Below are 13,499 nucleotides of genomic sequence, written 5' to 3' on the forward strand. Positions count from 1 at the left end.
ACCTTATATACTCCGTACAACATATCTAAACATCGCTTTCTATTACAATCTAGCAAGTATATATATTTATTAACTACTTTATCATATTCAAAGCCTTGAATTACTGATGTTTCATCTTCATCAGCACTTATAAAATTTATTCCATCATCTAATTCATCTTTACTTTTAATTACCTCCTCCTTCTTTTCTATCTTATGATTTTCATGTTTAACATCAGAGAGGTTAACAATTTTCTCTAAGGGTTGAACTATTGGTTTAAAAGTTTCATTCAACACATTTTCAACAGCTTCTTTTCCAATTTTTAACATGCGACGTTTCAGTCTAATAGCCTCACTAGCTTTGGCAATTTGGCGGAGATACTCTTTCTCCTTACAAAACATGTTAGTTGATAGACGTACACTAGACTAATACTCACGCAACCAATCACCTTCTATTTATAGTGTTATGAAGCATTCAAAACCTTTCCTATATCTAATCTCTTTTAGATTGCAGTCTTTATCAACGACTACGAAGCCATATTTATTAGAGTTCCAACATGCTGAACAAACTTCACAAAACTTGGTAAATGTCATGTCTGTATTAACATATTCATCATACACATGTTTTAAATTTGTTTCATCCTGACGAAAAAGAACTAATAAATTAACATTATCTCTTACTAAATGTTTGGGAATTTTCGCATATGTCTGACAGAGATAAAAGCAATTAACAATGACATGTCTACCCATGCAGAAGAAAACTCTTATATTATCTTGCTTTTTACAAGCTACGTCATCAAATATAAAAATAGAATTTGGCCTTGTACTTTTTGGGGAAATTACATCCTCATGCTCGCTAAATGGTAAATATTCAATTCCCTTAACTCTACCTATAACTTTTTCCAAAAATTTGTACTTTGGTTGGTGGAGAGATTTTTAGTAGAGATAAATATTATTAAATCTCAGACCATTTGAATGTAAAATTTGAAAAAGTAGTATATTTGTTTTACCACAATTTGATGGTCCACAAAAAATTGCTCGAATACTACCAGATAACAAACTACCATGACGCTTCACTTGTTTCTTATCGTGATGTATTACAATCACATCCAGATTCACGACCGGAAGCTGTTGTTGCTTGAACGCATTCTAAAATAGACTGCCGCAAAAGGTATAAAAACAGCCCTTATATACCTTACGAGTCATTCTACTTTTAACTTTCATACAGTGAGGTATGATTATACACCACCGCTCCCGAGGTAAAGGTTTAGTTAACAGTCTTATAAATAAGTTACCATTTGAATTACACACACCTGGTTATTAGTACTGCGGTCCAGATACTAAATTGATAAAGCGTTTAGCACGAGGTGATACAGGTATAAATCTATTAGACGAAGCTTGCAAAGAGCACGATATTGCAAATTCAGAAAATTGTAATAACGTTTAAGCAAGAAACGCTGCTGATAGGATTTTAGCTGATAAGGCGTGGCAACGAGTTTTAGCTGGCGATTCCAGTGTAGGTGAAAAAGCTGCTTCTTTAGCTATATCTGGTACAATGACGGTCAAATCAAAATTAGGTATGGGAATGAGAAGAAAAAAGACATCTAAAAATAAGAAGAAGCAGAGACAAGCAGTATTAAGAAAAATTGTTGATGCTGCTAGACATTCCATTATTCCGGGAAATGATACTCAATCTACAATCAAAGCTGCAGTTGAAAGTGCTTGAAAAGCTATTAGAATAGCAGGTGGTAGAAGTAAGATTTTAACACCTCGCATTCTACCAGTACCTTCAAAAGTTGATGGTCTCTTTCCATTAATTCCAATTTTTGCCAGACTCAGAGCTCTTGGAGCTCTTGCTGGTGGAACAGCAAGTATAGCGAAAGCAGTAAACAACAAGCTAATGCAGCAAAAAAACAGTTGAAAGAAGCTCATCTTCGCAATAGAGTAATGGAAGATGTTTCTTTAGGTTTAAAAAAAAGTTCTCATAAAACTTCCTCAACGAGCATTAACTAACTATGATTTGCTCAAATACGCTAAAGAGTTAAAAATCCCTCATTTTCGAGGAGTATACATGCGAAATGAGTTGCCAATAGAAGGACCTCGAAAAAATGAATCTGACATTATTAATCTCGATAATAAGGATGGTCCCGGAACACATTGGGTTGCTTATAAAAAGCTTCAAGATAGAGCATTATACTTTGACAGCTTTGGTAACCTTCAACTAACTTTTGAGCTTATCAGTTATTTAGGCTATAATACCTTGATACTATATAATGATGACAGTTGTCAAAGATATGATACTTTTCATTGTGGACATTTATGTCTTAAATTTTTAAGCGATCAACTTAAATTCTCTAACAAATATAACCTCTATAAATACATGTCATCATATGTGAGCAATCAGTCTATAAAAAGTCATCATCATGGATGAATTATTTACTCTACACGGGGAAAAGAGAAACGTTGGTCTAATACCGATTTCCGATTGGATGAACAGTTTTTCGGTAATGGTCCAACAGAGGCGACCTCTGTAGTATAATGCATGTTGCTTTAATCTCACCTTGTAAGTTAAATTAAATCCTAAAGTTGCCGTTAGGCGAGAGTATGTTGATTCATATCACCAAACGAAGTTGAATCAACATACCACATCGCATAATTGAAGTTCCTGATTTTAAAAGGGCAAATGCGCAATGTATATCGGTTGATGAAGATGCCCTTTTAAGATCAATCAAATTAATGATCAATCAATCCCTTTTAAATCAAATTAATTCATACTTATATTTCAAGAAATGACTACTTTTTTAGAAAAAAATTATTTAAATTATATAATTATAAAAAATTTTAATTTAAAATTAAATTTTATATATAATATAACATTAAAACTGATTAATTAATACATAATTATGTAATGTTTAGTTTATATTTTCTGAATTTTTTAATTAAAATTTTTTTTTGATTTATTTAATTTTAATTAATTAATTAATTAATTTAAGGAAAATAAAATTATATTTTATTAAATTAAAAATAAATATTAAATAAATATTTTTTTATAATTATAATTTATAAATAAATTTAATTAATTTTTAAATCTTTTAATGTTTCTATTTTTTAAAATAGATATTTTAATTTATTGAAGACGAGGGTTGAAGATATAAATAAAACTAGAATGAAATAATAATTATTAACAATAATTTATTAAGTTAAAATTTTAACATTACTTTAAATCATACATTATCCGTGTAGGAAATATAAACTCACATGTGTCGTTGGAGAACAAACAGTTTTTCATCTTTATAAAAATGTGGGAATATTGGCGAACAATTAAAATTTTCGGAAGATACAATATAATCATTAGGAAGGTTCTCGTTCTCGATCTCATACGCGTTGTACTTTTCGTGAAAACATTCAGTGAAAAAAGGTTGAAAAGCAAACATTAACCCCTTGACAGTCCAGGGCCCATATGTGTCCAGTAAAAGTCGTGACACCTTTGTGCAAGTGGCCATATATGGCCATCGCAAAAAAATAATACTAAATTTAATTTGATTCGCCTGAAATTTGTTACTCGGAGGTTTTTGGGGTCGCTGAATCCAAATTTGAAGTCAGATTTCAAAAAAACAAAATGGCGGACCCAAAATGGCGACCATGAAAATTTAAAATTTATCAGATTTACATGAAACTCGTTGCTCAGGGGTTTTCGGGGTCTCTGATTACGAATCTGAGGTCGGTTTTTCAAAATTCAAAATGGCGGATCCAATATGGCAACCCAATATGGCGGATAATTTAAAAATTAATGCGTTTTGACCACAAATTGTTACTCGGGGGTTTTCGTAGTCGCTGAATTCGAATTTGAGGTCAGTTTTTCAAAATTCAAAATGGCGGATCCAATATGGCGGACAAATTTTTAAAAAATCAATCCGATTTGTCTGAAATTTGTTACTCGGGGGTTTTTGGGATCGCTGAATTCGAATTTGAGGTCGGTTTTTTGAAATTCAAAATAGCGGATCCAATATGGCGGACAAATTTATAAAAAAAATTTTTTAAAAATTTGTCCGCCATATTGGATCCGCCATTTTGAATTTTGAAAAACTGACCTCAAATTCAAATTCAGCGACCACAAAAACCCCTAAGTAACAAATTTCAGGCAAATCGGTTTGATTTTTTAAAAATTTGTCCGCCATATTGGATCCGCCATTTTGAATTTTGAAAAACTGACCTCAAATTTGAATTTAGCGACCCCAAATACCCCCGAGTAACAAATTTCAGGCAAATTGGATTGATTTTTTAAAAATTTGTCCGCCATATTGGATCCGCCATTTTGAATTTTGAAAAACTGACCTCAAATTCGAATTCAGCGACCACAAAAACCTTAAATATGATGAAGTCATATTTTTTTGGAAACTTTTTTTTCGGACCGTTTTAGGCCCACCAGCGATTTTTAACTGGACTGCGAAGGGGTTAATGAACCATTAAATTTGAAAATTACTTTAATTTTTCCAAATTTTGGCAATTCGTCAAGCATTTCAAGTAAGACAACTTTTCCTAAGTTGTATTTAGTGCCTATGATGACAACCCAGTTAAAGTATTCGGTTTCCGGGCAAACGTACTGTCGGTGTATTAATAATTGCAATGAACGAGGAGCTTTAGAACCTAGTGCCTCTGTTGATGCATCTATATTCGAAGCATGATGATTTAATTTAAAGCACTGCGAAATAGCTATTGATTTTGTAATATTTAATGAACCAGCGAGATTTTTGGTCACACGTTTTAAATCGCGATGTTTAGACTCAAAACGCATGGTCCAATACTGTGTCAGTGGCCCAAAATTACGTATGATCCTGTGATAATGTAAAATGAAATGCATCTTCAGCTTCAAATGACCAATTAATTTTATATAAAGAAAATTATGTTCCTCGATTAAAACTTTTAAATAACTGACGTGCGCGTGTAAAATTTGTTGAGACGTAACGATTTCGACGATTTCGCGAAGTTTTAGATATAGAATCCAATATTCATTTTTATCAGGTATTAAACTCTCAACAAATTCAAATATGCTATTTAGTCCTAAGTTATCACCAGTGATCAAGCCTATTTCAAAAAATATTTTTTGTTTTTTCCCTTCGTGTTTAACTTCTATACCATTACTAGTTATGTCGTTAATTTCATCAATTGCGTGTCGAAAAGTATTATAATTGCCAAATTGTTTCCTGTCTTGAGCTCTAAATATTAAAACAGTGTAAATATGATCGAGGAGTGCAGCAAACTGAGGTGGTAAGCAAGGAATAAATGCATAAAGAACTCCAATTGAATTTGTTCCGCAATGAGAACCTAGGGCATTTGCAGACTCAAAATCATCGTGATATAAAATTAGTGGCAAAACTTTATCGTTGTATTGTTTTAATTTCTCCCGCCAATATTCCCCCTTAATAAAATTGCTTAAAACTGTTGTTTCGTCTAATAATTGTTTTACATAACTTTTTACAGATTTAAAAAATTCAGCATTGCTGAAAACTCTCACTATCGTTTCTTTTAGAGGAATCCAATGAGCTTTGGCCGATTCGAATAAATTAACCGTTCAACCTTCTTTTACAATAGTTTGAAACTTTTTCCCTATAATGTATTCTTTCGGATTGAAAGACATTTTAAATTTTGCCAAAAGATTAAATCTTCTGTACTCTGAAACGATATCATGTAGAGGGTTAGAATTAGCATCTAAAACTTCACAAATTTTTTCAAATTGCAAACTCTTTGTATCCATGCTATCACAAGCATTATTAAACTGAACCTTTAAGTACGAAATAAATACAGTTGTAATGAATGCAGAAAATAAAACAACAATTTTCTGTATGGCATTTCGAGGAATATCAGTTTGGCCATATACAGAGTTCGCGAATTTTGCTTTTTCTTTGGTAAATTGCTCTTCGCTTAACGAAGCCTTATTGCTAATTTAATTTATTCCTCTGAATTTTGAGTATTTAAATCAGCAATTAAGGCTGTAACCTTAGTGGGAACAACTTTGGTATTAGACAAGCCGTACACAGATTTTTCTAAAAAAATCCAAGGATAACGGCCTTCTAAAGGATACTCACTTCAGAGAGCTAGAGTTGTTTTAAAACAAACGTCGATAGCGTTTAGAGGCGTACTACAAAGGTACATCGTTTTATCAACGGCGACGTAACAATCCAAAATTTCATCAAGAGATCTAACGACGAAAGCGAGTGGTCCTAGAAATGTGTTGCATTGATTGTAGAATTCTCTTTTATTTTTCAAAAAATCCTGCAATTCCTCTTCAGACTGAAATAAAAAATAAGAGAAAATAATTTAATTTATTAATTAAACAATAATTATTATTAACAATTTTGAATAATAATAATAGTAATTGCCTTTACGATCTTAATGAACGTTTCTTGTGAATCCTCTAATTTTGGTTTCCAGTGTTTTCCATTACATTTTACTTTTGCTGTACTTGGTCGAAGTAAAATTGGTATGAGAAATAGAGATACAATTTCTCGACAATCTGAATTAAATAAAACAGTGTTAAAAGCTATTATTATAAGGAAAAGAAATTTGTATTTGTATTTACCGTTAATATTCATACCTGTTTTCAACAGATTTTCATGATCTTTTAAGAATTTCTTAATTTTTGCTTCTTTCTTTCTACAATTGCTAAGAGCAATTATTTTGGAAGAAATCGTGGGCCACTTACTGTAGAGAATATCCTGTTCAATAGGATGTTTAAAAAAAAGTCATGCTCTAGCTGTAAGAAACAAATTTATATTATAATTATCACGAATATTTTAAAGCAAAACAAAATATAAACATACCAGCAAATAACCTCTAGGCTGAGAAAGAGCCTTGAAATTAGAAAATTTTTCATGAATGTTCCAATCTTTTCCTACACGTTCTCTAATATCATATGTCGCGTTCCATTTTGCCGAAATAGTTTCAAATGGCTCAACATTGTGTTTAAAAAATTTCAATTTCTCGATTCCAGCTGGAATATATTGTAAATATAGTGATTTTTTTAGAAATAAATATTAAATTGAAAACACTTCGGAAATTTATTATTTTTATATTCAACTTTAAGAACTTAGTTCCAAAATTTTAATTGAAATCCATATAAAAAATTTCAACAAAAAAGGTTATCTCTAAAGGTTGTAAAATTTGATTTTATAAAATTTATTAAAATTAGTAATATAGGCTTATATTTTTTGAAAAGTTAAAAATTATGTTTAAGTTTGAGGTTATGTTGAAATACATATGTAAACGTTATTAATTGTTTGATCAACATTAGTATTTTTAACTAAATTAATAAGTCCGCATTTAATTAAATCTCTTCGCTCATTTATATATTTATTATTTAATTTTCCGCGAGCTTTTAATAATCCATTGCAAGGTGTGTACCAAAGACCACCGTCACATTCATATTCGAGATTTTCTACAGTAGATTCATTCGGAAAAACAATCAAAATCTCGTTTCTTAATTGTTCAAATCGAATTTTCGAAATACTGAAAATAACTTGTATCTTAATAATAAATATTAAAATTGGAAAAAAATTTTAATACGTACATATGAACTTACCTATAATCTGAATTTGACTCTAACTCAACTGGTATTATAACGCCGACAAGATGATCTCGCCACTGAGGCTGATTTGCTTGTTTCAAAGCTAACGCTTTTCTTCCCTCCAAACGATCAAACACTTTTTTCCAATATTCGGAGTCTATATTTTAATATACAATAATTCAAGATGAATTTGCGAGGTAATTAATTGACTCGCATTTTTAATTATTCGCGTGATTAAGAGAATAGTTAAAAACGGAAACACTCACTTTTCAATTCTTCTTGAATTCTTAAATTTAAACAATCACTTGACGAATGACTCGTTGGATTATTATTTTCGCTTGAATGCTCAATATTATCCATGATGCAAAAAAATTTTGTATCAATAACGCAATATCTATATTTCTATAGTCAATGCAGCTGATCATCCATATTTACTCGAGTATTGCGCATGCGCAAAGCGACAGACGTCTGCTAATAGAGCAGAATCGTGGTATGTTGATTTAACTGCGCGACCTGTGCCAATTCAATGCCAACGCTGTGAAGTAGGCCCAGTTTGTTAAATCAACGTTTCTCTTTTCCCCGTGTAACTATTTCAGGTAAATCATCTATCCTTGAAGCAGAATATTTTCTACCAATAGAACTATTTCCAAATAAAAATTATGCTCTTGGTCTTGTTCAACTTTTAACTTTTAATTCAATTCCTAAGGTTGATGTAGGAAAAAATAAATTTTATCTTCGTAATGATGTGATTACTATACCTACTGTTAGCTATGAAATTGCAGATATTAAAAAATATATTTAAAATTCCATTCAGCAAGGATCGCAAATAATAAGTATTAAACCAAATAATAATACCTTACGCTGTGAAGTTATGACTAAAAGTGAAATTGTTTTTACACATAAAGATTCAATTGGTGAATTATTGGGATTCACTGCACACATTCTCGAAGATAATGCAATTCATACGTCAGATTTCACAGTTTCCATTCTCAATGTAAATGCTGTTAGAATTGAATGTAGCATTAGAACTGGTGCATATATTAACAATAAAAACGTACATACAATTCATGAATTTTTTCCAATTGTTTCAGCTGGATATAAGATCGTGGAAGTACCATCTCAAGTAATTTATCTTCCAATCGCCGTGAAGACAGTACATAATATTCAAGTGCGAATAGTTGATCAAGAAGGAAATTTAATAAATTTTCGTGGTGAAACTATAACAATTAGATTACACGTTAAGTCAACGTAATGGGTATAGTATGTCACAGAAAAACTGGTAGAAGCTATATAAACGAGCTACCATGTCAAAAAGCAATCAGTCTTCAATCAATTCGCAAGAGGCTAACACCTCAGAACATACGTTTCCTAAAGTAGCTCGGTCTACGAGTTTAGCAAGAAAACAAACGAAGAAAAGAAAACTAATCATAAAAATATATTTTTTATTTGCTGTTGTTTCTATAAAAGAAATGGAAGATATTGTAAACATTCTTAGACCACTTAAATTTGATGATTCTCTAGCACGCTATGAGATTCATTTTCACTAACCCTACAATTCACCAGCATATAATAATGGTGATGAAATTCGAATTCCAGTTTAAAATCAAGATCAATACATTCTACCCTCAAAAAGTACATTACACGTAACAGAAAGATTAGTAAAAGCTAATATTACTAATGTAACTAATACAAAGTTAATTAGTAATAGCGTTAGTTTTTTATTCAATGAGATTCGTTATGAATTGAGTGGAGTGGAAATTGATCGCTGTAAAAATGTTGGTCTCACAACCACTATGAAAGCCTATGTTTCTCATACACCCAATCAATTAATTTATGATGAAAATGCTGGATATCTTGAATTCGATGATGATCTTAGAATAACCAATCCGAATGGTTATTTTGATGTAAACATACTATTAAACATGATTTTTGGATTTGCCAAAAACTATCGAAAGATTGTTGTTAATGCAAAACATGAACTTATCCTCACAAGATCTCGTACAGATCTTAATGCTATAGTTGATATTACGGCAACTGAAGAGCATGAGCAATTTAAGATTATAATTAATAAAGTGAAATGGTTGATACCATATCTATTCCTTGGAGATCGTCAAAAAATTGAATTATTAAAATTTGTGGAAAAAGATCCTCTTATATCTATTCGCTTCAGATCGTGGGATATGTATGAATACCCTCTGTAACCTACTACTCAAAAACATGTATGGCCTGTAAAAACTTCAACGCAGGTTGAGAAACCTCGATATGTAATCCTTGGATTACAAATAAATTAAAAAGATCATCCTGGAAGATATGCAAATACTTTTGATAGCTGTAATCTCATAAATGTAAAACTGTTTTTAAATTTACAATACTATCCTTATAGTAATTTAAATTTTAATCAAAATCAATTTTCAATTCTCTATGAGATGTATTGTAATTTTCAATCATCATACTATAATAAAGATCCTGAGCCTTTACTGTCCAGGAATGAATTTAAAGATTATGCACCATTAGCTGTCATAGATTGCTCCAAGCAAAATGAATTTCTTAAACAAGCTTCTGTGGATGTGAAACTAGAATTTGAATCTAGTGAAAATTTCCCAGACAATACAGAAGCTTATTGTTTAATTATTCATGATCGAATTATTCAATACACACCCATCAGTAATGTTGTGAAGAAAGCATCGTAAAGGGTGGGGGTAAAAGAGTATAAATAGAGCAACTCTTAGAGGCTAAAGTCATTCATCTGTTATACATACCATGGCGTACGTCGTAGATTTCCAGTGCTTCAAAAGACCCTATAACGAGTTTATCATAAAAGAGCTAGCAATCATCCCACTTCAAGAAGATGCTCATCCATTGGTGTTCCGCTTCGAGCCGCCATATGCCTGGAGCCGCCTACCGAGAAGATGCAAGAGTCAAAATCGATGGACTGCATTTAATTATCATGGTATTGATTGGAATGCTGGTGACATACCCTATGAAGATTTACAACCAATTCTGAATGAAATATGAATGGGTACACGAACAGTTTATGTAAAAGGTTTAGAGAAACAAAAATGGCTAGAAAGCTATACACAAAATGTATTAAATTTAGATGATTTCAATTTCCATCTATTGAGTGGTCGTTAAACTAACTTCAATGTTTGGTCGGTAAAACAGTTTCCTGCCTTATCGGCCAAGTCGAAATGTTTTGTCAGATTCCTACCTTACCGACTGCTGATAAAGTAGAAATCTGCATTATCGACTGATCAGTTACCGACTGCTGGTACTTTTGTGAAGATTTGTGAAGATCAGAACCTGTCCCAAAACCGGCCTTGCTATACTATTATTCACTGTCAGTTGAAATTGAAATCACATTTTCAAAATTAACATCATACTTATTAAGAGCCTACAAAAAATCAAAATTTTAAAAAGAAACATATAAATGACTATTTTTAAATGTTAATAAAGTTTAATGGAAAAATTTTTTCAGTTTTAAAATTATTAACATACCTGTTTAATTGCTTTAGAACACGAATCGCCTGTGCAACTTTGTAAGACATTTACTGCAGCTGAAATACGACTTCACCCTTTCGAATAGTGGTTTCATGACATAGTATAACGATTTGCTTTTCCTTTAATAATTCTGTAATTTCATGGTCATACTTTTTCTTTACTTGCAGTAAATATTTTTCCCTTTGCCTCTTTGTATTTACAATATTTTTACCTCCTATCACGTACAAAAGTATAAATTTACCATTGTAATTAAGAAATTTAAGATTGTAAACTTACAAAACAAAACATTCGAAATTAAATGTGACACGAAAATTACAAGAATATTTTACAATTTTACTCTAGCCTACCTTTTACATTTTCATTTAACCATTCTCGGAAAGCGGGGTGATCCAGTTTTTCAAGAGGAATATTAGTTTTTAAAAAAGCTTGAACAGTATTCATGTTGAGGTAATGTTTGAAGTCGTCATTTTCTTTGCTTGATCGAAACTGTCTTCCAATATCACTTGAAGCTGAACATTATTATTATTTGCAATACTTTTTACCAGAGTGGGATTTTGAATTGCAACGATTAATTATTGTAGATCTTTTATCCCAAGTAATAGTACAGTTACAATATTTACACATCATTATCAAAGATTTCGAGTCAGAAACATAGAGTTCTTCTTGTTTAAACTCACCCGCGCGATCATAAATTGAAACTTTTTTACTTCTATTAGCACTTATTGCTGTCGTAGTCTTAGTTTTAGGTAACACACACCAGAAACGTGAAAAAGTTAAATTTTCAATTTTCATAAGTAAAATATTTTGAAATACAATATTATAAAAATACTTCAATATTCTGTGAATATTATATTATTTCTGATAGTGAGTTTGATATTGTGCAGAAAAAAAAGAAAAAAATGACTAAATTATGCGGCATATATGCTCAGACTTGATTATGCTGCTTTAAAGTCTAATTTATGCTTTTCAATGCTTTTGCAAATTGAAATTATTATTGTCAATTAATACTTTTTAATGTAAATTTTAATATTAGATAACATTTTCGAAATTTATGCTTCTATGCTGAAGCATAAAGTTTCAGTCTCTATTCATAAGTAGTAGGGTTGTCATTGATGCGTCTCCTTACTATACTTCTAAGCAAAGTCACCACTTACATTGAAATAACAATTTTTTCTAGAATCTATACTTGGCGAATCAAGTAGACTTTTGCTCAATATGAGCTTTCGAAATAAATGTTCTTATGATGAGAATAGGGAAAAAGATTGTGCCCCATATAGTAAAAAAAATAAATAGTAGGATTTTGTTGAATAGGCTTGAGGGTCCAAATAATTAATGCTCAATTATAGTAAACGTTTCGGCCCAAATATTTTTAGGAGCTTAGGTAACTTTGTTGCGGAGCGTTACATATATGATAATTCCTAAGTCATTTCCTATATTCAATCCTATTTCATTTTCCTATAAGTATTTATATGGCATCCTATAAAAATTCTTAAAAAATTCAGAGATTCAATAGGGGGGTATATTATCCCCGTTGTTTGGGGCTATTATACTCATGAGTCATGAAAGTTGGTTTTTTTTATAAAAAATACTAAAAAATGTTTTTAATTGTTTTATTTATATAAAATCTTTTCTGCATTTAGTCTACACACTATGTAGATAATTTATACGCCAAGTGCTGGAAGGAATTTTGGGTTATTTCAAAAGTTTTAGTAACACTTTTTGTAATTTATTTGAATACTTTTTTTTATAAACCGTTAGTTAAAATTATTGTTAGGTACAAACATTTGAATTTTTTTACGAGGGAAGTGGAAAATCTGCATAACCCTTGGTATCCAAGGCAGATATCTGGAGCCCGGTGCTGCGAGGTTATGTGGGGATGACCGTTTTTGTTCTAGTTGAGCCATTAAAAACCGAACTCTTTGGCTGGACTAATCCTCACATTACGGAGCTACCGTCAAGCTTTAAACTTCGTAGGTGAAGGTCCCTGGGATCTCGCTATCGCGACCCTTGCCGTTGCCGATCTTACTGACCTACTTGGCTTTGGTTATGCGAGAGTCTGCTTGGCTTCCTCGAGGGCTGAACTTAAGACTCTGCATGCTCCACTTCCAGCGCCGTGGAAGTGTGCTTTGCACAAGAAGCAACTGGGGCTGCTTTTGCAATCTGCAAACTTATGATCGGCTTCCCCGCACTTAAAGCACGCAGTCGATCTGTCTGCTTCCTTGCAGCTTCTCGCTAGATGGCCGTAACCCAGGCATCGGTAACACCAGAGGACCATGGGTCTGTTTCTTATTTGGCAGCACATAAAGCCAATCTTTATGCTCCCCAATTCATCCAGTCTGGCAGCCTATTCTTGGTCGGTGTCAACAACTGCGAGCGTCATCCCTCGCTTGTTGGGTCCTAAGACCGTCACCTTCCTGTTTCCTGACTTTCCGAATTCTCGTTCCAGCGATTCCTGGACT

The 13,499-nt window shown here is 31.9% G+C and overlaps 1 protein-coding gene and 1 long non-coding RNA gene across 4 annotated transcripts in view; one reads left to right on the forward strand and one right to left on the reverse strand.

Annotated features, from left to right (window-relative positions):
• The window catches only part of LOC127279862 (transcription termination factor 5, mitochondrial), a 137,073-nt gene that overhangs the window by 55,272 nt on the left and 68,302 nt on the right, over positions 1-13,499 (forward strand). The gene's annotated exons all lie outside the window — the stretch shown is intronic.
• On the reverse strand, positions 6,371-7,657 carry LOC127279880 (uncharacterized). Its single transcript, XR_007842731.1, has 4 exons — positions 7,558-7,657; positions 6,800-6,969; positions 6,574-6,732; positions 6,371-6,492 (listed from the first exon to the last, which is right to left on the reverse strand). It is a non-coding gene; the product is annotated as an uncharacterized LOC127279880 (long non-coding RNA).

Source organism: Leptopilina boulardi, unplaced genomic scaffold, assembly GCF_019393585.1.
Source record: "Leptopilina boulardi isolate dan_hultmark-lab unplaced genomic scaffold, ZJU_Lbou_2.1 LbouV2_224, whole genome shotgun sequence".
Lineage (NCBI taxonomy): Eukaryota > Metazoa > Arthropoda > Insecta > Hymenoptera > Figitidae > Leptopilina > Leptopilina boulardi.